Below are 13,434 nucleotides of genomic sequence, written 5' to 3'. Positions count from 1 at the left end.
CTTATGAGGATGTTGCCAGGACTTGAGGGCCCGACCTCTCGGGAGAGGTTGAGCACCCTCAGGCTTTAGTCTTTGGAGCACAGGAGGATGTCCTCATGGATCATGAGAAAAATTGATCGGGTGAACACAGTTTTTTGCCCAGAGTAGGGGAATCAGTAACCAGAGGACACAGGTGTAAGGTGAGGGGTGAGAGATTAAAGAAGAACCTGAGGGGTAATCTTTGTACACAGAGGGTGGTGGGTGTATTGAATGGACTGCCAGAGGAGGTGGTTCAGGCAGGTAGTATTACAATGTTTAAGAAAATAATTGGATGGGATCATGGATAGGATGGGTTTGGCAGGGGTGGCCAACCTTTTAATTTTTAATTTAGACATGCAGCATGGTAACAGGCCATTTCAGCTCACGAGTCTGGGCCCCCCAATTAATCTACAACCCGAGTATGTACTCATGGTCCGAAATGGCCTGTTTATTGCCTATTTGTTACTTGTTCTGATCTCTGTGGGAACACCTTAATCAGAAGGATTACTGTGGTTCAAGGAGCTAAATATTGGTGCATGGTAAATTCCGGCCTTCTATACAACAAGGTCATGGTGTTGTGGAGGAGATAGTAGATAGATTTAATTTCCTGGGGTAAAACATTCACAGTGACCTGTCCTGGTCGACCATGTCCATGCAATGGCCAAGAAAGAGGACCAGTGCCTCCAATTTCAAGTTTATTCTCATCCATTTGTCCAAGTACAACTCAGCGAAACAGTGTTCTCCAGTCCTCGGTGTAAAAACATGCAAAACACACATACAGAGATAATACACATACCGACAAATGATAGATCTATACAAATGTAAAAAAGAATAAATATCGTTAAATAAATAGTAGAGTTTCGAAGGGTCTGTACAAGCAGTTCATCAGTCGTTTAACTGTCTCATTGCCCATGGGAAGAAGCTGTTTCCCAGCCTCAGAAGCCCGAGGATATTTGGCATGTTACCTGCTTCCCTTGCTGAAAGAAATCCTATTACACCAGGAGCACCACTGAAAGCATTGCTGCATGGATAGGAACTGCTCTACGCCAGGCCACAAGAAACTGCAGTGTTGTGACCATGACTGAGTCCCATCAACTCCAGCCATAACCCCCCATAGAATTGGAGAAGTAGCCAACATGTTAAAAGATTCATCCCACACTCTCTTCACCATCCCCTCACCCACAACCAGGAAGAAGATTTATAAGTATGAGATCATTAACCACCAGATTCAAGGACAGATTCTTTCCCATTTGTTGTCAGACTCCTGAATAAACCTCAGGATCGTAAAATAATGTTGCCTTTGCTCTGCACCAACTCTCTCTGTAACTCTGCACCGTGCCTTACTTCTACTATGTGTAAAGAGTCTTGTTGTTGTGCTATTTATGGCCCATCTAACTGGTTGGCTCACAAAACAGTCTCTATCACTGAATCTTGGTACAGGTGACAGTAAACTTGAACTTGAACAAGTGCCTCCTTGAACCAGGGTCAGTGCCAAGGGAAGGCATCTGTGGGAATTGCCCCCTTCCAAATGAAGTGCCCCCCACATACAGTATGCGGCCTTCCACATTCCCTCCCGTGCCAGTAGTGTCTAGGTTGACGCACACCAGCGACTCTCCACCTGCTCCCCCGGACACATCACTAGCGTGCATCAAGCTTGTCGGAATAAAACCACATTGGTTGGTTGGCCTCAACAGCAGGTAGGCTCCTGGTAGGACCCGCACCCCCCCACCCATCAGCAGGTCGGTCCCATCAGCAACCCCCTCCCCTTCAACAGGTTGATCCCCTCTAACACAGTTCTGGCACCAATCCTACCTTGCTGTAGAAGCTGCTGGGACCTTGGGCAAACAAGGAGAAGCTGGAGGGATCAGTAGGTCAGGCAGCATCCATGGAGAGCAATGGGCAGTCAACATTGGGACCCTCTTTTCCCTATGGTTACCACATTGGCATCAGAAGGCAATTATATTGAAAGAATAATTGGAGAACATGATGTGTGTTTGGCCATGAGGAGAAATGATTGATTGGAATCAGCAGAGCACAGACTTGCAATAAAAGAAGAGTCCAAAAGATAAAGTAAATCGATTGAATTTACAATTGTGTATTGACGCAACTAGAAATTGGATGTGAATATGAGGGTATTTAATTTTTCAGATCAGTTGATGGTGCAAAGTACAGACGTGTAAGTGCAGAAGGAAGTGCACCTTGCGGCGTGACTTCGATACATCATCGTGGTAGATATTGCTGGTTAGTTGAGAGTTACTACATTCAGTTAAGAATCTCTTGTTTACTTGGATGCCCTGCAGCACTAAGGGCAGGACAGCCTGCTGTGCTCCAATCTATGGGAAGGAAACTTGTCTGACTCAAAAACGGTGAAAATAAAGTGTTCAATAACGAGACAATTTTAAAAATAGACTTTCACCTAGTCACCGAGATTTTCATTTGACTGGTAGTCCCTTGCAGATTTCTGATTTATTGTCAAGAGTGCATACATGACATCACATACAACTCCAAGATTCTTTTAGGTCCTAAGTGGAGGCTGAAGTTTATGCAGAGGTTTCTGCAGCTTGAAGACATTCCCGAACTATCTGCTGTCCATGAAATCGTTTGTAAATCTGTAGCAATGGACAATAATCTGCAGCTAAATTCCAGATAGCAAAGTTCCAAAGAGCTTTGTGCTGCAGGGCATTCAATTAAACAAGAGGTTCTTAACTGAATGTAGTAACTCTCAACTAACCAGCAATGTCTACCACGATGATGTATCAAAGTCACGCCACAAGGTGCACTTCCTTCTGCACTTACACGTCTGTACTTTGCACCATCAACTGATCCGAAAAATTAAATACCCTCATATTATTCACATCCAATTTCTAGTTGCATCAATACACAATTGTAAATTCAATTGATTTACTTTATCTTTTGGACTCTTCTTTTATTGCAAGTCCGTGCTCTGCTGATTCCAATCAATCATTTCTCCTCATGGCCAAACACACATCATGTTCTCCAATTATTCTTTCAATATAATTGTCTTCTGATGCCAATGTGGTAACCATAGGGAAAAGAGGGTCCCAATGTGACTGCCCATTGCTCTCCATGGATGCTGCCTGTCTCTTTGTGGTGTTTACTGAGGGATTTATATTGCCAGGAACTCCACTGACCATTTTTATCTGCTGTCTGACCTGTTGAGTTCCTCCAGCAAATTTCTGTCTGTTCAAAATTGCACCTACTGTAGCTTTTGCATTTTTCTTCATTTTCTTCTTTGAACTGGTGCCATGAAGGAGATGGGCCTTGGGTTACCATGTCGCCCAAAGGTTGACATCTTCAACTGTTCAACGCTGCCTCGAGGTTCCACCTACTCTCTAAAATGAGTCTCGGTCCCAGATCATTTAAGGCATTAAGTACGAAGGCATTGACCCAAGCATATACGCAAGTCCGGCGATCCAGATCAATACAGAATTAGCTATGTCCCCAGGTGAAGTGGAGATTCAGGATTAAAATGGAAACAACAAAGCTCACCTGATAGCTATGGCAGAGCCTAAATGCCATAACCTGCTACCAAACCAAATCCACTGAAGTAGCAGACGGCAAAGCTTCAGCCCAGAGGAACTCAATGCCAGATTTGAGCACAGTAACAGTGAATAACCACCCCTCTATACCCCAACAACCCCTGATGATCCCAATCCTGTCCACACCTGAGGATGAAGCCTTCAGGAGAGTGAATCCGAGGAAAACATCTGCCTGGACAGAGTACTGGCCGAATATTAAAAACTGTGCTGATCAACTTACACCGATATCTTCAATATCTCAATATCTCACTCTGGCAGGGTGTGGTATTCACCTGTTTCAAAAAGGGGTCAATCATACCAATGCCCATGAAGAGTGTCTTAATGACTATCAACAGTGATAAAGTCCTTTGAAAGGCTGTTGATGAACCATATCAGCTCCTGTCTGAGCGGTGACATGGATCTGTTCCAGTTCTCCTGTCACAGCAACAAGTCTACAGCAGATAACATCTCACTGGCCCAACATAAACCCCTGGATCACCTGGATAGTGAAGATACATTCATTAGAATGTTCTTTATCGACTACAGTTTGGCATTTAACACCATAATCCCCTCAAAACTGATCTGTAAACTCCAAGACCTGGGAGTTAACAGTCCACTATGTAATTGGATCCTGGATTTCCTCACCTCCAGACCACAATCAATGAGGATTAACAAGAACTTCTCCTTCACAATCTCGATCAGTACCGCAGCACCACAGGGTGTTCTTAGCCCCCTGCTCCACTCACTTCACACTTACGACTCTGTGACTCAGTAGAACAATAACACCATCTACAAATTTGCCTACGATACCACGGTAGTGGGTGTATAAAGGAAAGGGATGAGGCAGCATACAGGAGTGAGATTGAAAACTTGGCTGAATGGTCCATCAACCACAAATTTGTTCTCAATGTCACCAAAACTAAGGAGCTGATTGTTGATTGGGTACCATCCAGTGACCAATGGGGGAATCAGAGGTGGAGAAGGTGAGCAAATTGAAGTTCTTGGGAGTCACTAATAGTATTGCGATGAAAGCACGTCAGTGCCTCTACTTCTTCAGGAATTTGCAGAGGTTAAGTATGACATCAGAAACCCTGGAAAATTCCTAAGATATGTGGTGGAAAGTGTGCTGACTGGCTGCATCACAGTCTGGTATGAGTCCACCAATACCCCTGAGAGTAAAGCCATGAAAAACATAGGTGACATAGCCCAGGACGTTACAGGCAAAACCCTCCCCACTATCTACAGTGAACACTACCATCGGAGGGCAGCATCAATCATCAAAGACCCTCACCACACAGCCACCCAGTGTTCTTGCTGCTGCCATCAGGAAAGAGGTATCAGTGCCACAAGACTCACACCACCAGGTTCTCCCCCTCCCCCATCAGACTCCTCAACAACAAACTCAATCAGGGACTTGTTTAAGGGCTCTTGTGCCCTTTATTGATTTTTTAAATTCTCTCTGTATTTCACAGTCAATTTGTTTACATTCATGATCTGTTTGCACTTCTTTATTTGTTTCCATGTATACACTATACAGATTTTTTTTCCGCGGCAGACAATGAACTGTCGGCCAAGCATGACGCCACGGGAAGCTGAACAAAGAGTCGATGGAGCCACAGCAGTGCAGCCTGCGGGTCTTCAACCCATACACTGAGTTCAAGGCAGATCCATGACATGGAGGGCCTGTTCCACCGGTGAATGAGGGGAAACCCCACTGAGGTGGTGTGCTAACCCAGGTAAGGGTCCCAGGGATGTCCCTTCCTCCCAGCTACAGTCTCTCTGGGTAACATGCAGCCATTGGGGAAACCCCTTCCTCTCAGTAACTGGTCTGAAGAACCTCTCCTTCCTTAAATATTCCTACATTTGGCGATTTAATTCCAAGTTTACTGAAGTTGACCTGTAAATATTAATAGCTCCATGATCATATCTGTTGAACAGGGAGCCAGTACGAGGAACCTCTAACCCCAACATCCCATCCTGTATAGGCATCTTTTAATATAATACAAGTATGATTGCATTCTACAAAGTATAATTATTAATTATCACATTATTTTTGTTAACTAGTCTTTAGTGTGCACATTAATTTCCTTTGTGCTCTGGTTGCAAAATGTGTGTGCACTCACATCTGTGGTTCATAGTGCCTTTTTTATGTGCTCTCGCTCGCCCTAATGTCAAAACTTGTCTACGCCACTGCTCCTCCCTTCTCGGCCTTCCGTAAAGACTGCTCCCTCTGTGATTCCCTCATGCACTTTTTTAGAGTGAATCAAACGGATTTACTCTGCATCTCCCGTGTAACCTTTTAAAAGCCAGAATTACATTCTCAACACGCACTGACGTCACATGGCCGGTTTAATGCCTTCTGGGAGTTGTAGTGGTACCATAGCACCGCTACAGTGGCATTCTCTACATCGAAGAGACCGATCGCAGATTGGGAGATCGCTCCGCTGAGCACCTCCTCTCCGTCTGCAACCACAGAGACTTCCCAGTGGCTGACCATTTCAGTTCTGAGTCACACTTCTACACTCTCATGTCTGTCTATGGCCTTTTGTACTATCCCACCCTGACCAGCTGCAGATTGGAGGAACAGCATCTTATTATCTGTCTGGGCACCCTCCAGCCAGATGGCATTAGCATTGACTTCTCTGCTTTCAGCTAAACTTGCTTGCCTTTTCCTCCCCTTCCCCAGTTCCTGTCTTTCCAGTTCTCCCTTCTCTTCCCCCTTACCCACCCAGCCATTCCTCCTTCCCCTCATCACTGCTGTCCACTCCCTCTGCTCATCCACCTATCATCTCCTGCCTTTTCCCCAACCCCCCCGACTCTTATGTTCAGACACCTGCCGGCATTCTCTCATACCCTGACGAAGGGCTCAAGCCCAAAACATCAGTTCTGTATCTTTACCTTTGCTACATAAAGGACACTGTTTGACCAGCTGAGCTTCTCTAGCATTTTGTGTTTATACTTCAGAATTTTGTGATTTACCCATTGATCTCACCACTTCGCTCCCTCTCTCCAGGCTGTCAGTATACACTGGCATAGGTATGATGGGACAGAATGTAACTGAGGTGCAGCAGGCTGGAGCCACCCTCAGTGCATATGATGGGCCATGTGTTCAGATCCCAGCATGGGAACTGGAAGGTTTGAATTCAAGTCATTATAGTAAACAGGAATGAAACAAAGTGTGATCAGCTCACTGGATCGATTGGAATTTCTCTATACCATACACTCAGAAGGAACTCTTACTTGCTTTCACTGCGAATATATGACTCCAGATCTGGCAAATGCATTGAATTATTTGTTGTCAGATGCATTGAGATGCAGCATAAACCATCCAGGCAAGTCAACCCATACTTAAGTCAGAAGACTACAGATGCTGAAGTCTGGAGAAGCAATCAGCTGGAGGAGCTCAGCAGGTCAACTAGCATCAGAGGGAGGAACTGTCAACCCTTCGTGCTGGAGCCCTTCATCAGGACACAGATTGTTCCTTTCCCCCCGCTGATGCAGCTCGATCTACTGAATTCTCCAGCAGATTGTTGGTTGCTCTAGTACAACAGATAGTGTAATAATGAATCAAAGTGTGGGGTTTTAAACAAGCAAGTCTGCAGATGCTGGGGTCGAGGGCAAAGCACAAACATACCAGAGAAACTCAGAAGATTCTGTAATGTCATCAGGGTCTTTTACAAACTTCTATGTCAGAAAAATTTTAGATAATTCTAATTTTTCATCTTCATCTAACACAGGTAATTTAACTTATCACAAATACTCTTCTACTTTATTTTCATCTTTCAAATATTCAGATTGATAAAGTTTGGCATAAAATTCCTTAAAATTATCATTTATTTCCTGTGTACCTTTATAGGTAATTTGACCAGTACTTTTCTTAGTAGCAGTTATTGTTCTTGAAACTTGTTCTGTCTTTAATTGCCATGCTAATACTTTATGAGCCCTTTCACCTAATTCATAATATTTTTGTCATGATCTCATTATATCCCTCTCCATTCTATAAGTTTGTATTTTATTAAATCTTAATTTTTTTGGTTCTAACAATATTCTTTTCTCCTCATTTTTTGCACTTATATTTCCTTCTCCAATTTCATTATTTCTTTTTCTAACTGATCCACTTCTTTTATATATTCTTTCTTTACTTTTGAGGTATAACTTGTTATTTGACCTCTTAGATATGCCTTCATAGAATCCCATTTTGTAAACTTGCTCATTAGTGAATCATTATTAGTTTCAAGAAAAAATTTTACCTGTTGTCTCCTAAAGTCACAAAATTCTTTTTTCTTCACTAATGTTGTATTTAACCCCCATCTATACCCTATCTTTTGTTCTTCTTCCAACAAAATTGACAAAATTGGAGGTGAATGAACTGATAGAACTTGCACTTATATTCAACCTTTTACTCTATATTGAAATTGTGTAGAAATTAAAAACATATCTATTCATGAATATGTTTTATATCAAAAGAGTAAAAAGAATAATCTCTTTCACTTGGATGAATTCTTCTCCATCTATCCAATAAACCCATGTCTTTCATTAAATTTATTGCTATTTTAGCTACTTTATTTTTCATCATTTTATCTCTTGACCTATTCAATTTAGGGTCTAAAGTAAAATTAAAATCTCCCCCAACATAATTTTTCTTTTGGCATTTGATAATGGCATGAAAATATCTTGTCTAAATTTACCATAATTTACATTAGGTGCATATACATTCATTAAGGTCCATTGTTCCAAATAAATCTGACAATTTACCATAACGTAGCCACCTGTTCCATCTACAATTGTATCTAGTATTTTCACTGGTAAATTTTTATTTATCAATATTTCTGTACCTCTGGTTTTTAAATTAAATGATGATTCTATTACAGTTCCTACCAATCTCTTTTTAATTTTCCATGTTCTTTTTCTGCCAAATGGGTTTCTTGTAAAAAGGCAATATCTATTTTTTCTTTTTCAAATGCACTCATTATTTGATTCTGTATCCCATTAATTTTAAGACGAATAAAATTCAATTTTTCAACCATCAGTTATCTTACTAAATCTACTAACCATCCATCCTTCCACTCCCATCTCTCTCACGTTTAAAACACTAACTTCATATTTGAAATATTTCATAATATATTTGTTATATTTAGGTGTATTAAAAAGGAATAAAGTAATAAAAACAGAAAAAGATAGAACCTCCCCCCCCTCCCACCACCAAAGGCATACATTATTAATAATACGTTCTTAAAACCCTGACCTATAGGAATTTGGTTGAAACTACACCAGCACTCATGACTCCGTAGAAGTTAGGCCTACACTCCCAACTAACTCTCTCGAAATACTGTACTTTTTCTTGTTGCATTACAATCTCTGCCAATTACAAATTTTTACTTATTTATAGATCCTTCAGGTTAAGAAATTTCCTCCTTAAAATTCTCTCTCAAGATAATTTTTTTAAAACATTTCCTCTTTCCTTCCCTATATTATCAACTGTAATCCTTCTGCATTATCTCTCACTTCAACCCTCTTGCCTCTCTTTCTCAAGCAATGAAGCTGCAAACACCTTTGCCTCATTGAGTTCCGTAAAAAATCTATTTTTCCCTTTCAATAGCCTTCAATACTGCCAGATACCTTAAAACAAGAACATAACCTTTTTACCATAACACATTTTTAATGGCATTGAATTATTTTTTTTCAACAAATCAAAACTTATATCAGAGTAAAAGAAGATATTTTTTCCATTATAAATTAATGATGATTGGCTCTCTTTCACTTGCTTCACCGTCAGTTCCAGGATTTTTTTTCTCTTGCTTCATAATGAAGTAACTTGACCAGTATCGGATGTGGCTTTTGATCTGGATGCAGTTTCGGTCGTCACGCTCGATGAGCTTCTTTCAATCTCAATGTCTCCTTGAAATTCAGTTTCCCCCAAAGATTGTGGAATCCAACATTGCAAAAACCTCTTCATGCCTTGACCTTTGTCGCCTCCTTTAAGCCCAACAATTTTTATATTATTTCTTCTACTGAAATTTTCTAAAATGTCAATTTTTTTAGTTAGTTGATCTTTTGTTGCAGCCGCTTCAGCTTGAATTTTTTTCATCAGCTCTTTAACATTTTGAATATCAAATTCATTCCCTTTAATTTTTTCTTCCACCACTTCAAATTTTTTATCCACCTGCAGCATCATTCTTTCCACCTTCTTTGTGAAGTTTTTATTCTTAACTATACTGTCATTACACGTTTTAACTAGTATTGTCAATTGCACCAAAGATTGTTGAAAAGTATCCACATTCTTATTCATTTCAGTTGTAGATATACGTCTCTCTCGTTTTTTTTTCCTGATTTTTTTTAGCCAAAACTCTTTGTTCTAGGTATAATTCTGTTCTTCTTGATCTTCATCCTGATTGCTGGAGCTGGAGGGTTCTTGGGCCTCTGCTTTTTTGTGCTCTGCGCATGTGCAAAGTGGCAGGTGGCCATTGCTGGGGGAGATCCTGCACAGTGATGTCCAAGGTCTCCCCAGCTCCAGACATCTCCACAGGCTCTGATCTTCTGGACAGCTCCAGGATCCTTCTTCAAGGTCAGCCTCTCTTCTTTATGTCTCTTTTTCTTGTTCATTTTCTTGTGAAGTAACAGCTGCTTTATCTTTCTTTGGTGACACCTTGTCCTGTTTACTAGGTCTTCCAACAACTTTTTTTTTTAACTACTTCAACCTTTATGAAATCATTTTTTAAACTTTTTTGGAGAGAGAAGGGATTCACAGTCTAACCCCACGTCATCACGTGGCACGCACCCCAGGTTGAGTGGATAGCCCTGACGATATCCACCAAAGGACTTACGGGAAGGAATACAGATTACATGAGGTTAGTGTATTTTAATTGGGTAGCGAGTTCAGGATACTCAGTCAATTTTGAACGAAACTCAGTCTATTTGGGAATTGGGCAGCGAGATGCATGACTCAATCTATTAGAAGTGGCCATAATTGGGCAGCGAATGTGGTTGAACTCAGTCAACTTGGTGTGGGGGGGGGGGAAATAGGACAGCAAGCCTGAGGACTCAGGCCATGGGAAGTGGGGATAATTGGCCAGCAAGTTCATGTCATTCGGTGTAGTGTGATGTGATGAGATAGTTATTAGAGAAAAGAAAAGGTACAGATATTATATGATGAATATCCAGATCCAGATACGATTAAGTGCAGATCTGACTAAATGTTTGGGCTAAGAAGTATGGCCCATGGGAGGGACAGTGGCGGTGGGGGGGGGGGGGGGGGGGGGTGTGAGTGGAATGTTGAAAAAGGTAATGGTGCCAAATGGATAAAAACTGGAAAGAAAGAAAGAAAGGGCCGGTCCATGGTAGCAGGAAACATCATTGTGGGATTACCAATCACATAGGACGTACCGATGTTGTTTGTTGACAAATTAGCAATGATTGGATTCCCCTTTGCACCCTCGGTACCTTCTGGATATCCTCCATGATATCCCACAAAATGTAATACCCCTAACACATGGAAATAACAAGGGATGTTCCCAAATATTTCTTTTCAGAATCAGGTTATTGTCAAGAACGTGTCACAAAATTTGTTGTTTTGCAGAGGCATTACAGTGGAAACATTTATATAAACCAGCTTACAAAATGATTAAAAAAGAACAAGAAAAAGTCAAAGTGAGGCAGTGTCTTTGGTTCATTGATTATTTAGGAATCTGGTGGGAAAGAAGCTGTCCTTGTGCCACTGAGTGTCTTTAGGCTCCTTCTCCTTCTCCTTTTACCCAATGGTAGCAGAGTGAAGAGGGTATAGCCTGGGGGGGGAATTCTTTGAGGATAGAGGGTGCTTTTTTAAGACACTGCCTCATGTAGATGTCCTCGATAGAGTGAAGTCTGGTGCCTGTGATGTCACAGGCCAAGTTAACAACCCTCTGGAGTTTATTCTTGTCCTGAGAGTTGGCACCTCCATATCAGGCAGTGATGCAACCAGCCAGAATACTCTCCATGGTCCATCTGAATAGTTTTTCTTTGGTGAAATACCAGATCTCCTCAAACTCCTCACAAAGTCCAGCCACTGGCAAACGTTCTTCATGATTACATCAATGTGGAGGCTCCAGGACAGATCTTCAGAGATGTCGACACCCAGTAATTTGTAGTTCTTGACCCTCTCCGCTACTGAGCCCTCGATGAGGACTGGGTCATGTTCCCCTGACTTCCTCCTGAAATCCACAATCACCTCCTTGGTTTTGCTAACGTTGGGTGCAAGATTGTTGTCATTACACCATTCAATGAGCTGATCTATATCCCTCCTTTACACTTCCTCATTGCCATTTGTGATTCTGCCAACAACTGTGGTGTCATCAACAAATTTGTAGATGACATTGGAATTGTGCCTATCTACACGGTCATGGGTATATAATGAGTAGAGCAGTGGGCTAAGCACACATCCTTGGGGTTGTATTGATGATCAGTGAGGAGGGGATGTTTACAATTCGTACCGACTTTGGTCTTCCAATGAGAAAGTCAAGGATCTAGTTGCAGAGGAAGGTGCAAAAGGCCAGGGTTTGGAGCTTGTTGACCAGCACTGAGGGAATAATGGTGTTAAAGGCCAAGCTGTAGTTGATGAAGAGCAGCCATACATATGAATTTCTGTTTACGAGGTTATCCAGAGCTGAGTGGAGAGCCAGTGATATTGCATCTGCTGTGGAGCAATTGTGAGGTTAGGCGAATTGCAGTGGGTCCAGATCTCTGCTTAGGTACGTGTTAAGTCTGGCATTTCTTTATTTTCCCCTCAATGTTTATAAATGAAATAAAACAGTGAATCATTCCACATAACTAAATTATAAACAATATATAATCTGGCAGTCATACAGAAAAAAGTTGGTACTCAATATCTGGGAGGTGGAAGCTCTGTGTACAGTTAAATTGATTAAGTAAAATACCATTAAGCCTTTCGACAGAAATCACAAGATGCAGTGTTTGCATATGTGTTTACGTGCATGCATGTGTGTGTGTGTGTGTGTGTGTGTGTGTGTGTGTGCGCCTGTCTGTCTGTCTGTCTGTCTCTGTCTCTATGTGTGTCTGTGTGTGTGTGTGTGTGTGAATGTCTGTCTGTCTGTGTGTGTGTCTGCTTCTGTGTTTCTGTGTGTGTGTCTGCGTGTCACTGTGTGTGCGAGTGTATCTATCTGTGTGTGTCTGTCTCTGTGTATGTCTGTGTGTCTGTGTCTGTGTGTATGTCTGTGGGTCTGTCTGTGTGTGTGTGTATGTCTGTTTTTGTGTTTCTGTGTGTGTGTCTGCATGTCAGTGTGTCTGTGAGTGTATCTATCTGTGAGTCTCTGTCTGTCTCTGTGTCTGTGTGTGTCTATCTCTATGTCTTTGTGTGTGTGTGTGTGTGTGTGTGTGTGTGTGTGTGTGTGTGTGTGTGTGTGTGTGTGTGTGTGTGTGCGTGCGTGTGTGAAAGAGAGATAGAGCTACATCCGCCCCTCCAGCAGGACGGGTCTGCCAGACAAGGAAGCAGTAGGTTTTTTTTTAGTGGGACACGCCAACAATGGATCAAAATCAGTTGCACTCTGTGCCCCACCACGCAAGTCAAGTTTACATCCTCTCCTAATTTCTACCACTTTTAATTGATTATGTACATACTTGTATCCATCTTGGCATGGAAGGAATAGTTTAATAATCTTTTACAGACTTGTTGGCACCCAAAATTCCACCAGGCCAAGTCTTACTTGCCAGGAGCACAATGTTGGAAATGGAACTCCATGTTCCAGTGGGAAAGCTCCCTTGCCAAGTTTGCAATTGTCATGTTTGCAATTTGATTTTATTGAGTTACCACTTGTACATTGCTACAAATATTGTTTGGTTATTGTAGGTGTGTTTAGTCAGTGGATTGATGCTGTACCTCCCACCA

Source organism: Narcine bancroftii, chromosome 2, assembly GCF_036971445.1.
Source record: "Narcine bancroftii isolate sNarBan1 chromosome 2, sNarBan1.hap1, whole genome shotgun sequence".
Classification (NCBI taxonomy): domain Eukaryota; kingdom Metazoa; phylum Chordata; class Chondrichthyes; order Torpediniformes; family Narcinidae; genus Narcine; species Narcine bancroftii.
Note: the sequence above shows the minus strand (reverse complement) of the source record.